Source organism: Narcine bancroftii, chromosome 6 (genome assembly GCF_036971445.1).
Source record: "Narcine bancroftii isolate sNarBan1 chromosome 6, sNarBan1.hap1, whole genome shotgun sequence".
Taxonomy (NCBI): domain Eukaryota; kingdom Metazoa; phylum Chordata; class Chondrichthyes; order Torpediniformes; family Narcinidae; genus Narcine; species Narcine bancroftii.
In genome coordinates, this window is record NC_091474.1 from 201,939,886 (window position 1) to 201,954,120 (window position 14,235).

Consider the following 14,235-nt stretch of genomic DNA (forward strand, 5'->3'; position numbering starts at 1 on the left):
ATCTGGTTGAAATATATTTGATACAGGATGTTTCTATTTTGTGAGGGTATCTAGAAGGACATATCATTTCAGATGATCATCCTTTCAAGATGGAGATGATTAATGTCACTTACAGGCTTGAGAGTCTTTGGAATTCTCTAACTCAGAGAAAAGCAATTTTTTTTAACATTTAAATTTAGACATACAGCACGGTAACCGGCACTTTCGGCCCACACATCCAATTGACCTACACCCCCAGTGCATTTTTCAATGGTGGAAGGAAACTGGAGCACCCTTAGGAAACCCATGTAGACATGGGGAAAATGTGCAAACTCCTTATAGAAAGTGTGGGATTCAAACGGCGGACCTGATCCCTGATGCTGTAAGAGCACTGGCTAACTGTGTTGTCCCCATAGGTGATTGTTTTATGAATAGACATACAATGAAATCCAGGCGTATCGGGTGGGAGCTGTAAAATGGTGTTAGCCCAAGACTAGATCTGCAATGACCTTCATTGGATGGCGGAGCAGGCTCAATGGTCAGATCAGTCTTCTTCTGTTCCTATTTCTTATCTTGTTATAACTCAAAATATTTCTATTAATTTCCAGAATCTGCAATTTCTTTTTGCTTTAAATGCTTTTAGATCTGGATTAGTGGAAGAATTCAACATGCCAGTAGATTGCATCATTTACAGTTATCCTTTATTCATTCCACTAAGCAGCCATCTATTTTCCCCATTTAATGTTAATGGCAACAATGACATTCAGTCCAGATGAAGGTGAGCTGATTTTTCAAAGATTTTGTAAAACACTATCTAAATACATGTTCTGGCTATGTTATACATAGGCTTAGAATTTCAGTAGTTCCTCCCATCTTCAACTGAGATTGAACCTAAGAAAAAGAATCTCAGGGTTGTATGTGAAGTCATGTATGTACTCTTATGTACTCTGACAACAAACCTGAACTTTGAACTTTGCCATTTGACTTCTGACTTTGTGATGCCCATTATCCTTGGCATTCTAACGTGATCCCTGATTACATATAGGGGTGAAATCAGACAACTCACTTTTTTTTCCTTTGGGCTCAATAGCAATTTAAATTCTGTATACAGTCTAAGTAAACTTTACAAGAATACAAAATTTTGATGCAATTAGTCCTTTGTTAGGAATTACAGTAGGTACCAATGAAATTGTAAAAGAAATTAGGTTTTTTCTTGTAAATGCAGGAATCTGGATTCTTGTTCTTATTTTTTTTATAATTTTTTATTTTTCACATTATGAACCATATTAACCAAAAATACATACAAACATTTCCCTCTTGAATATACACAGTGTCATTTTCTTCCCTTTTTTTCCCCTCCCTTCCCTCCCTCCTTACCACCCCCATCCCCACCCACTAAACGTTCAACATATACAATATATTAAACCCATTAAACAATGTCATCACACAATGAAAATAAACAAGAAAATTGTGTCATCTACTTTTATACACTGGGTCAGTTCATTTCGTCATCTTCTCATTCTATCATTTTAGGGGGTGGAGGTCCGCGGTAGGCCCTCTCTGTTGTGTTCCATGTATGGTTCCAAAATTTGTTTGAATAATGTGACTTTATTTTTTAAATTATATGTTATTTTTTCCAATGGAATACATTTATTCATTTCTATGTACCATTGCTGTACTCTCAGACTCTCTTCTGATTTCCAGGTTGACATTATATATTTTTTTGCTACAGCTAAGGCTATCATAATAAATCTTTTTTGTGCTTCATCCAAATCGAGGCCTAGTTCTTTACTTCTTATTTTTTCTTTGGCTTGGCTTCGCGGACGAAGATTTATGGAGGGGGTAAAAAGTCCACGTCAGCTGCAGGCTCGTTTGTGGCTGACAAGTCCGATGCGGGACAGGCAGACAGGGTTGCAGCGGTTGCAGGGGAAAATTGGTTGGTTGGGGTTGGGTGTTGGGTTTTTCCTCCTTTGTCTTTTGTCAGTGAGGTGGGCTCTGCGGTCTTCTTCAAAGGAGGTTGCTGCCCGCCAAACTGTGAGGCGCCAAGATGCACGGTTTGAGGCGTTATCAGCCCACTGGCGGTGGTCAATGTGGCAGGCACCAAGAGATTTCTTTAGGCAGTCCTTGTACCTTTTCTTTGGTGCACCTCTGTCACGGTGGCCAGTGGAGAGCTCGCCATATAACATGAGCTTTGGAAGGCGATGGTCCTCCATTCTGGAGACGTGACCCACCCAGCGCAGCTGGATCTTCAGCAGCGTGGACTCGATGCTGTCAACCTCTGCCATCTCGAGTACTTCGACGTTAGGGATGAAAGCGCTCCAATGAATGTTGAGGATGGAGCAGAGACAACGCTGGTGGAAGCGTTCTAGGAGCCGTAGGTGATGCCGGTAGAGGACCCATGATTCGGAGCCGAACAGGAATGTGGGTATGACAACGGCTCTGTATACACTTATCTTTGTGAGGTTATTCAGTTGGTTGTTTTTCCAGACTCTTTTGTGTAGTCTTCCAAAGGTGCTATTTGCCTTGGCGAGTCTGTTGTCTATCTCGTTGTCGATCCTTGCATCTGATGAAATGGTGCAGCCGAGATAGGTAAACTGGTTGACCGTTTTGAGTTTTGTGTGCCCGATGGAGATGTGGGGGGGCTGGTAGTCATGGTGGGGAGCTGGCTGATGGAGGACCTCAGTTTTCTTCAGGCTGACTTCCAGGCCAAATATTTTGGCAGTTTCCGCAAAACAGGACATCAAGCGCTGAAAAGCTGGCTCTGAATCGGCAACTAAAGTGGCATCGTCTGCAAAGAGTAGTTCACAGACAAGTTTCTCTTGTGTCTTGGTGTGAGCTTGCAGGTGCCTCAGATTGAAGAGACTGCCATCCGTGCGGTACCGGATGTAAACAGCGTCTTCATTGTTGAGGTCTTTCATGGCTTGGTTCAGCATCATGCTGAAGAAGATTGAAAAGAGGGTTGGTGCGAGAACACAGCCTTGCTTCACGCCATTGTTAATGGAGAAGGGTTCAGAGAGCTCATTGCTGTATCTGACCCGACCCTGTTGGTTTTCGTGCAGTTGGATAATCCTCAACAGCCCCTAAGGCTAGAGCTGGATGAGGTCCTCACCCAGGATGAGACATATAAGGCAATCGAACAACTGAAAAGTGGCAAAGCAGCAGGTATGGATGGAATCCCCCCAGAGGTCTGGAAGGCTGGCGGCAAAACTCTGCATGTCAAACTGCATGAGTTTTTCAAGCTTTGTTGGGACCAAGGAAAACTGCCTCAGGACCTTCGTGATGCCACCATCATCACCCTGTACAAAAACAAAGGCGAGAAATCAGACTGCTCAAACTACAGGGGAATCACGCTGCTCTCCATTGCAGGCAAAATCTTCGCTAGGATTCTCCTAAATAGAATAATACCTAGTGTCGCCGAGAATATTCTCCCAGAATCACAGTGCGGCTTTCGCGCAAACAGAGGAACTACTGACATGGTCTTTGCCCTCAGACAGCTCCAAGAAAAGTGCAGAGAACAAAACAAAGGACTCTACATCACCTTTGTTGACCTCACCAAAGCCTTCGACACCGTGAACAGGAAAGGGCTTTGGCAAATACTAGAGCGCATCGGATATCCATATATATAGCCTTCGCTAATGGTCCCTTATATAATTCTTTTATCCAATTAATATATTTATCTGGTAGGTTGAACCTTTGTAGTACTTTGAATAAATAATTCCATTCTACTCTATCAAAGGTTTTCTCTGCGTCTAAAGCAACCACCACTGTTGGCATCTTATTTCCTTGTACTGCATGGATTAAGTTAATGAACTTACAGATATTGTCCATTGTTCATCTTTTCTTAATAAATCCAGTTTGATCTAGTTTTACTATTTTTGTTACACAGTCGGCCAATCTGTTTGCTAATAGTTTAGCTATTATCTTATAATCTGAGTTAAGTAGAGATATTGGTCTATACGATGCTGGTGTTAGTGGATCTTTCCCCGTCTTTGGTATTACTGTAATCATTGCTATTTTACATGAATCTGGCATGTTTTGTGTTTCTTCAATCTAGTTCATTACTTCCAGGAGAGGAGGAATTAATAAGTCTTTAAATGTTTTATAGAATTCCATTGGGAGTCTGTCCTCTCCCGGTGTTTTATTGTTCGGTAGCTTTTTTAATATATCCTGTATTTCCTCTATTTCAAATGGTTTTATCAATTTGTTTTGCTCCTCTTCTTGCAATTTCAGTAGTTCAATTTTAGCTAGAAACTGATCTATTTTGTCTTCTTTCCCTTCGTTCTCAGTTCGATTATAATTGCTCGTAGAATTCCTTGGTTTTCATTGATCTCTGTTGAGTTGTATGTAATTTGTTTGTCCTTTTTCCTTGATGCCAATACTGTTCTTTTAGTTTGTTCTGCTTTAAGTTGCCAACCTTGTATTTTGTGCGTTTTTTCTCCTAGCTCATAATACTTCTGCTTTGTCTTCATTATGTTCTTCACTTTGTACGTTTGTAGTGTTTTGTATTTTATTTTTTTGTCCGCCAATTCTCTTCTTTTTGTTGTATCTTCCCTTGTTGCTAATTCTTTTTCTGTACTTACCATTTCCCTTTCCAGCTGTTCTATTTCCCGATTGTAGTCCTTCTTCATCTTAGTTACTTAACTTATCTGCCCTCTGATGAAAGCTTTCATTGCATCCCATAATATAAATTAATCTTTCACTGATTCTATTTATTTCAAAGTACCTTTTTAATTTGGCACTCAATGAATTCTCTAAATTCCTGTCTTTTAAGTAGCATGGAGTTTAATCTCCATCTATACGTTCTTGGTGGGATGTCCTCCTGCTCTATTGCTAATAACAGGGGTGAGTGATCCGATAACAATCTAGCTTTATATTCCGTTTTCCTAACTCTCCCTTGGATGTGGGCTGACAACAGGAACAGGTCTGCATTGAGTCACCTGTTGGTTAGATGTCAGGAGAGCTGCCACTGAATGTTAGATGTATTTCATTTTGGGTTTCAAAGGTACCTCTGCTCTCTCTCCCTTTACTACTCGGTCCAACAGTCAAAGATTGTTCTTTGTTTAAGACTAATTGAAAATGGTGTAACACCAATGTTGATTTTTTTTTTGGCAAGCACTGAGTAAAGATTGCATTAAATTAAGCTGAGACTGGTATGATCTGCAGTAGAAGTCTGGTGTGCTTTCTGGGAGGGGCTTACATTCCAGACAACTCATCGCTTACGCAGCTCTTCACACAATAGGATTCAAATTTAATGGTACAGGGGAAAAAACTAGGGTTAAGTTCCATTCGTGTTTTAAGTTGATCTGATATAGTTAATAAAGCCCATTGGATTTTTACTTCTGTCAGGAGCATGGTGGGCTATTAACAACATTTCTTGTAGTTTTCACAGGGTATATATTTCCCCTGATTTATAATTCTTTCTTCTGTAGACACTTTCAAGCAAAGAAAACATCATTCTGTAAAAATGGAGGTTCTTTGCCCTTACAGCTAAAGACATACCTTCCAGAATGTGCTGTGGCTGATTCCGAGGCATCAATTCTAACCCTTCTCGGGGAAGGATAATCAGCGGAGCACTGCACTCTGCCGCCTGACCTGAATGTACAGCCACGTTTTTACATCAATGCCACGTCTGAAATCTTCTTTGTCATAACTAGTGAGAGAAAAAAAGAGAGAGAGAGAGAAACTGACTTCTGCGGTGGCTTTTGAAAGCATGTTTGAAAACTCCATTTTGAAGAAGGATTGTGAGTTCTGAGTTCAACCTGTGGAAAAACCCTTGTAGTCCATATTGAAGACCCGATTGGAAGGAACCATAAGGAGGTGTGGTGATGTTGAGCGTGGGACTGTACAAAAGAGTGATGATTTTGGACCTCCGGTGTGTCTTGGGACTAAGAGACACCTGGCTCTGCAGACCCGAAATAAAGGTGAACCTGTTCTCCAAGACTTTGTCTCCAGAGTAATGATGGTGAACACTTTATATTTCACAATTTCTCAAGGTTACTACTCAAATTAATATTGTGGTTAAGTCGGGGGATTGAGTTCAAGAGCGGTGATGTAATGTTGCAGCTGGTTAGATCACACTTGGAGATCAGTTCTGGTCACCTCATTACAGGAAGGATGTGTGAGCATTAGAGAGGGTTCCAAGGAGATTTTCCAGGATGTTGACAGAATTGGAGAAAGAAGGTTGACCAACTTGGGGCTTTTCTCTAACGTGATGATGGATGAGTGGTGACTTAATGGGGATATATAAAATTAACAGGGGAATAGATATGGTGGACAGTCAGCACCTGTTTCCCTGGGTGAGAATAGCAAATACCATAGGACATTTGTTTAAGTGAGTGAAGATGGTTTAGGGGAGACATAAGAGGTCAGTTTATTACAGAGAGTAGTAGCTGTCTGAAATGCCTTGTCCGGAGCAGTAGTGAAGGTTGGTACAACAGGGCCATCCAAAAGACTCTTAGATAGGGACACGGATTTTTTTTTAAATAGAGGGTTACAGTTGTGAGGTAGGGAAGGATTAGATTGTTGTAAAGCAGGTTTACATAGGTCATCATCACAACATTGTAGGCCAAAGGCCTGTTCTGTACAATGTTCCATGGGATAAATTCCGAAGTGGAAGTAGCAACATTAAGTCTTGGAAAAAGAAAATAACATAATTTTTTAATATTTGAAATTAAAACAATTTTGTAATATTTATCTGAAAAATATATTCTACAAAAAGAATTGGGACATGAAGGGTTATTAAGCAATAATTATGACTTCATATCTATAAAATTCACTCACTTCACGTAGCAAAGCACAAGGTATACAAGCATATTTAAAACCAAGAATATTTGTTTCTTACATAATCTTTGAAATTAGTACATTGGGGCAAATTTTGTCTGAAAAAATCCATAAGTTGTTCACACTGCCAAGGAGTACAGATTTACTGACATAACACCTAAATTTCTACACTTCATTGACCTCTAGATTTTATTCATTTGTTTTTCAAAATGTGGGCATCATTAATAGAGGCAGCCATCGATAATGAACCTCAAGATAATGGCAGTGGTGAGCCGCCGCCTTCTGATAAAGGTGTTCCCACAGTTATTGGATCCCATATTTAGACGCAGCAATAATAAAAGAATATATTTTCAAACCATGAGTTTAGGAGGTTATTGTTGGAGGAGCTGAGATTAATAATTTCACTGCAGATTACAAACTGTAGTCACAGTGATGTAGAGAATGGATGCGTTGAATTCCTTGAATGTTGCTGGAATTACACTCATTGAGGTAAATCCTGAGCTCCTTATAGATAGTGTAAAGGCCCTGGGTTTGAAAAATACCTGGAACAAATTTTGTAAAAGCTTTTGGGACATTAGGGACATACAGAATTTCACGCAAATGTAAGACCTTGGCCTGAATTGCAACAATTTTATGAATGAGCAATGGCTAGGACTGGTACAAAACAGCATTCTTATTTCACATAGAAGCAGCAGAACTCCAAGTGAAATTCTTATCCAAATCCCAAAACCTGGCATGGGGAGACCAATATAGCTTCTATTATTCTTCTAAGATTTGAACATTGCATCTGTTTCACCACATCTCTAACCCTTATTGAGATATTCACAACAGAAAAAATCTGGCAATGAAACACGTGAGACCATTTTCTGTTTGGTTAAATTTTTTTCTTTATCATCTTATGGTCAAAAACAGTTTAATCGGTTTTGGCAATGGTTTTGACCCCATTACAGTTCACATAATATTCAGTGGAATCTTGGTTGCTTCCATTTCAAAACCATTTACAAAATCGTAGTATTACATGCATTGAATTAGGCCTTTTGGCCCAAATTGTTGCTGCCGACTCAGTTGCAATCCTGAGCTAGTTCCACTCGCCTGTATTTGGTCCATATCCACGTACAGCAGTGGTTTTCAAACTCTGGGTCAAGAGTTGAGGATGTGTGGGCCCACAGAAATGAATGGCAGCCTGTGCTTTCAGCTTGGAGGTCAGCCGCAGGAATGCTTTCATCATGTGTCGTGTCTGCTCCTGTCACTGTGTCATGTGCCTACAGTTCCTGGAGTAGATCCAGAGATGATTACTCAAGAGAAAGGAACAGCAAATGACATTGTTGTGTTTCATCATTCTATACATTACCTAACCTTTATCATCTTTAAAAAATTTCCAATTCAAATTTCTAAAATTTAAAGATAGTGTGGTAACAATGCTGTCCAAGTACACCCACATGCCCAATTAACCTACTAACCTCATACATCTTTGGAAGGTGGGAGGAAACCCGAGCATGGGTTTAAATTTAAACTTAGACATAATAGACCATTTCAGCCCATGAGTCTGTGCCACTCAATTAACCTACACCCCGGTACCTTTTGAATTGTGGGAGTAAACCAGAGCCCCCGGGGAAAACCCACACAGACGCAGGGAGAACATGCATACTCCTTGCAGACAGCATGGGATTCAAATCCTGGTTGCTGACACTGTGAAGGCCACTGTAAAGGATGATCACTCGGCTAACTGTGTCCACTTGGGAAGAATGTACAAATGCCTTGCAGACAACAGTGGATTTGAACCTGGGTCACTGGTGCTATAGTAGCATTGTGCTAACCTTGACACTAACTGTGCATTTCAAAGGACATCAATTGTCCTTTCATCTAGTTTATTATGGACCTTAATAAATATATCTGCTGAAGTCATCTCCAGGTTATTTTACCCTGCCCTTAAATCTCTGGTCTCTGTTCACTGACTTAATGGATATTGGCTGTTTCAGATTCATTGCCATGTTCATTATAACACATTGAATCTGAAATTTATGAAAAAATTGGAGTGTGTAATCATGGGTTAGACAGCACAATTCCAGGTGCACTCAATATGATAAATGGAGAAAAAAAAACAAGAGACTGCAAATGATGGAAAATTGGAGCAACACACACATTGCTGGAGGAAATCAATGGTTCAATGCAGCATCCATGAGATGAAAAGCCCTAAACATCGACAATCTTTTGCCATTCATGGTCATCAAAAGATAGTTGATGTTTAGGGCTTTCCATCTCATGGATGCTGCATGAACCATTGATTTCCTCCAGCAATTTGTGTGTTGCTTCATGTGATAAATGGTGTCACTTCCTCAACAATGAGTGATCAAGACCAGAGGCTTTGGACAAGAATGAAGGGACTTTTTTTTTGCTTCTCTTTCTCTCTTACTGTAAGGTGCTGGGCAACACCAGTGATGACTTTTTTTTTTGCCTGCCATACAATATCGTGTAAGATTACATATTCTGTACATGACAATAAAAGGAATCGAATACTTGTCACTCTTAAGGTGCAGACAATAGTCATTACAATCCCAATCACTTAATTGTACCTACTCCCAATTGCTTCCTAGTCTAAAGGCTCTTTGGTAACATTTGTGGTAAAATGTGAGGTCACTTTGATGCATATGACAAACTAAAAAAAAAGTGTTGAATTACAAGAGAGTATGTAAGATTAATATTCAAAGGAGTCAAGATGTAGGTTCCACAAATGATCAGAAAGACAAATAGCCTATCAGCCTTCATCACAGGAGTATTTTGAACACAGCAGTAACAAAATCTTATTACAGCTATCTGAGACCTTACAGCAACATAGCAAATTGTGGAATAGTGTATACAGTTTTTGTTTTCTTTCCTAAGAAAAAAATGTAGCGTATAAGTTGACAAACCCCCCCCACCCATCATTTTTCATCCTCATTTTAAGAGTTTTATGGTATATATGGTGTACACGTCAACCCCCAAAGATCATGATGCCTGAGATGGCCATTGACCAGCATATACGTCAACCCCACCCAAAATCATACAGATTGATCTGTTGGGCAGTGTCCAGAGGTGATAGCGATCCTGAAGGATCCATCGACACAACGCAACAAAAGTATGAGGCGAGCTTTAAGTTGAAAGTGATAGAAATGGCCAAGAAAACAAACACATGTGCAGCTGCCAGAAAATTTGATGTATATGAGAAGTTGGTAAGGGATTGGAGGAAGAAAGAAGAGACTTTAAGAAAAATACCAAAAAAGGCAATGTTCATCGAGAAAAGGAATCATGGGGATGTCATGTGATTCCTTAGGGAACACAGTGATCCCTTATAAATCCCGGAGATTTTATTAAAAAGAGTTCTTATTAAAGTTTGCACTTTTTTGGAATATTTTATTTAATCAACATATATAAGATCAAATAATTGAGAATTATATACCAAATTACACAACAGAGTGTTAACAAATATATGTTGAAACTATATATTTAAAAAATTAAAACTAAAAACTAGAACTAAGACTAAAAATAAAACTCCTCCCACCCTCCCCCCACCAAAAAAAACTATTATAATCCCAGAACTAAAATACAAAATGTTTCATTAAAAAAACAATCACAGTTAATTAATTCAGATTGCATCAGTTGATACTCAGAGACCTCAAAGACATCACAAAATCAGGGAAAACTTCATGGAACAGGAAAAATATAAAAATAAATTTTATAATTTTAATTTCATAAATATCACATATGGACCGCAAATTTGGAAATATAAAGAATATTTGTTCCTCAAATTATACATTATTTTCTCTAATAAAATACAACTTTGAACTTCAGCATGCCACCTGTCTAAAGTTAGTGAGACATCAGATTTCCATGTTACAGCAATACATTTCTTTGCTATTACTAAAGCTAAATTTCAATTCAGAATCTAACAATAACAATTCAGCCGCGATACTTTCAAAGTTACATAATGAGAATAATTCAGGATTTAGAGGAAAACCATTGTAAAAGTTTCTGAATATAAACCAAAAAAGAATTAACCTTTATACAAGATCACGTAGAATGAAAAAAAGTTCCAATTTCTGTTCCACATTTAAAACATTGATCTGATAAATTTGAAGTTTGCACTATTAAAATTACTTTAAAGTTAATCTAAGTGTCTACAAACAAGAACAAAATACCTCCAAGAATTTTTTTTTTAAACAAAACAACTACTCTGAAAGAAAAATGTGAAGGAACAAAAGAAAAAGAACCTGGGCCTACCTTATCTGTGAAGCCGGCCATTGAAGTTTTTCCTGGAGCTGCCAGAGACAGTCCTGGAAAGAGACTATCTCACAGAGCATCCCTGCAGCTCTCTGCAAAGTTGATGCCGTCAGGAAGAACAAGTCTGCACTTCACGTGCGAGGAGTCACGCATGCATGCTGTGGATGAGAAAAAAATAAGGAAAAAAATCTTCCCTGCTCTTAACTGTCCAGTGCTCCAGTTGTTGAAGACTTTCCTGATATAGATGATTTTAATAATTCTGCACAGAAGAAGAAGTTAAAAGCAAGACAAAGATGGATAAAATTGAGATTGAAATTGATGAACTTGCAAATACAGAATGTTTTCTATATCTTAAGGCTGAAGATTTTGTTAAAGACTTACCCAAGGTTCAACCATTAGTGCAAGAGTACTTGTTGAAATTACTTATTGATGAATGGGCAGTGTGATCTCCTCTTTCCTTTCTCTTCTGTCAGCTTTGTTGTTTTAATTAATTTTTCTTTCCCCCAGGAGTCGGGGGTTGTGTTTGTCAGTTTCTGACAACTGCATGTGTTTTCGTGGTTTAACTATGATCCGTATAAAGGACGGTGGTAATGCTCATTCTTCTGAAATTTTGGGGAGAGGGGGTTTATTATTATTATTTCTTTTTTTTGTTATTTTAATACCTTTCTATAATGTCTGTATTTTGAATAACTTCAATGTTATTGGATTGAGGATTATGACACCTGGGGCCAATTTAATTTATGGGAATTCTTCCTGGACAGGAATGTATGCTAGTAATTTGCTAAAATCAATAGATGAAAATAATGGGTAAAACAGTTAAGATACTGAGTTTTAATATTAATGATATCAATGGACCCATAAAAAGAAAGAAGGTTTTATCATGTATTAAGAAATTAGGAGTAGATATTACCTTTTTACAAGAGACCCATTTAACTGGAAGTGAGCATTTAAAATTGAAAAGAGATTGGGTAGGCCAGGTACATTTAACTCTAAACCTAGGGGAATGGTGATTTTAATTTAAAAAAATTACCAGTTAAAATTCAAAATGTAACTACAGATCCGGTGGGAAGTTATCTTAACAAATATTTACTGAAGAATGGAATTTATTGAATAGTTATGCACCTAATTTAGATGATCAGAAATTTGTTCAGGATACTTTTTTAAATTTAGTCCATGTACATGAAAATATTCTGGTGGTTAGTGATTTCAACTTTTGCTTAGAACCCATATTGGATAAGTCTTCGAGAAATATAGTTAAATTTCAAGGCAGCTAAAACATTGTTATCTTTAATTAAAGATTTTAATTTAATTGATATATGGAGAATGCATCCTAAGGATAGGGGTTATTCTTTTTATTCTAATAGGTTTGATGCAAATTCTAGATTTGTTTTTTCTTGCTTTCTGCTCAAAATCAATCAAGAGTGATAGATGTGAATTATAAGCCCAGATTAATATCTGACTATTCTCCTCTTCTGATTGAGTTGGAATTTTCAGAAAGACAGCATTCACTCTATGGATGATTGAATTCTTTATTATTGAAAAGACTAGATTTTTGTTTATTTATAAGACAACATATTCAGTTCTTTTGTGATACTAATTTACATTCAATAGAATGTTTGTTATCTGGGACATGTTGAAAGCTTATCTACAAGGACAAATTATAAGATAAAAAGGAATACACGAAGGATATATAGAAACTGGAAAAAAATAACATTATCGGAAAAGGAAATTCAAAAATTGACTTCTGACAATAAATACAGAACTTTAATTAATAAAAAATTACAATATATTAGAATGTTAGCATATAGAACAGAGAAAATTATATTGTGTTATAAGCAGAAATATGAATTAGGGATCACATAAAGTTTTGGCTTGCAATTAAAAGTGAAACAATCTTCTAGAACAATTAAAGCAATACAGCAGGATAATGAAGTGACATATAAACCACAAAGAATGAATGATGTATTTAAAGAATTTTGAGAAGTTATATACATCTGAATCATTACATTATTTGTCACAATTGTCATTACTACATTTAACTCAAGAAGGCAAAGATGAAATTAGAGAGTCCCTTTACTGAGCAGAAGGTTCACAATGTGCTTAATAGTTTACAAAATAATAAATCCCCAGGTAAAGATGGGTTTACTGAATTTATGTGATATTTATGACACTAATAAAATAAACTTTTAAACAAACTGTCTTCCAGAAACTTTCTCCTTGGCAATAATCACTGTTATTCCTAAAAAAAAGATGAGATCCATTAAAACTAACTTCATATAGACCTACATATTTGTTGAATGTAGATTATAAGATTGGAGAAAAAATATTAGCGAATAGGATTAATGAATATCTTCCTGGACCAGATGGGTTTTGTTAAAAATAGACAAACTTTGGAAAATATAGTAAGGTTATTAAGTATAATTCATTTAGCTCAAAAAAAGATTTGAGCCTTATTGTAGCTTTAGATGCGTAAAAAAAGCTTTTGATAGGTTAGAATAGGACTTTTTAATTTAAGGTGTGAATTAAATTTGGTTCAGGTGCATATTTTATAAATTAGAATATTTTATAAATTATATAGAAGTCTTAAAGCTAAAGTGATAACAAATGGACAGGTATCTCAATCTTTTAATTTAAATATATCTAGTAAGCAGGGGTGTCCTTTATCAGCAACTTTGTTTGCTCTAGCTGTAGAACCACTTGCACAAAAGATTAGAGATGATCAACAATTAAAGGGATTTGAGATAAACCAAATTCAACATGAAATTAGTTTATTTGCTGATGTTGTATTAGTTTATTTATCTCAACCACAAACATCATTACCAAGACTTTATCGTCAATTATTAGATTATGGGAAAATGTCAGGATATAAGGTAAATTGGGATAAAAGCAAGGTGGAATTGGTAAAAGGAGATTATTCACAATGTAGACAAATGGTTCATTTTAAATGGACAGATAAGATTAAATACCTAGGTATACACATTAATACCAATTTGAAAATTTGATATAAATTAAAGTATATCCTAATATTTTAGAAAAGTTGAAGATTTAAAGAGATGGATAAACTTGCCAATAACATTAATTGGGAGAGTTAATTGTATTAAGATTAATGTTTTTTTCACGAATACAATCTTTATTTCAAACTTCACTTCGACCTTTACCTCAAATTTTTTCAAGATTTAAATAAGCAAGTTGGGAAGTTTCTTTGGAAAGGGGAAATGG

At 36.9% G+C, this 14,235-nt stretch overlaps 1 protein-coding gene across 4 annotated transcripts in view; it reads left to right on the forward strand.

Moving 5' to 3' along the window:
* Window positions 1-14,235, forward strand: part of LOC138736953 (interferon gamma receptor 1-like) — a 55,178-nt gene that overhangs the window by 13,453 nt on the left and 27,490 nt on the right. The window contains exon 1 of one of the 4 annotated variants that reach the window (XM_069887216.1): window positions 5,424-5,900. The exons of the other annotated variants lie outside the window; for them this stretch is intronic. The gene's annotated coding sequence lies outside the window, so the exon portion shown is untranslated. Of the gene's footprint in view, window positions 1-5,423; window positions 5,901-14,235 lie in introns of those variants that run through there. 4 annotated transcript variants of the gene reach the window in all.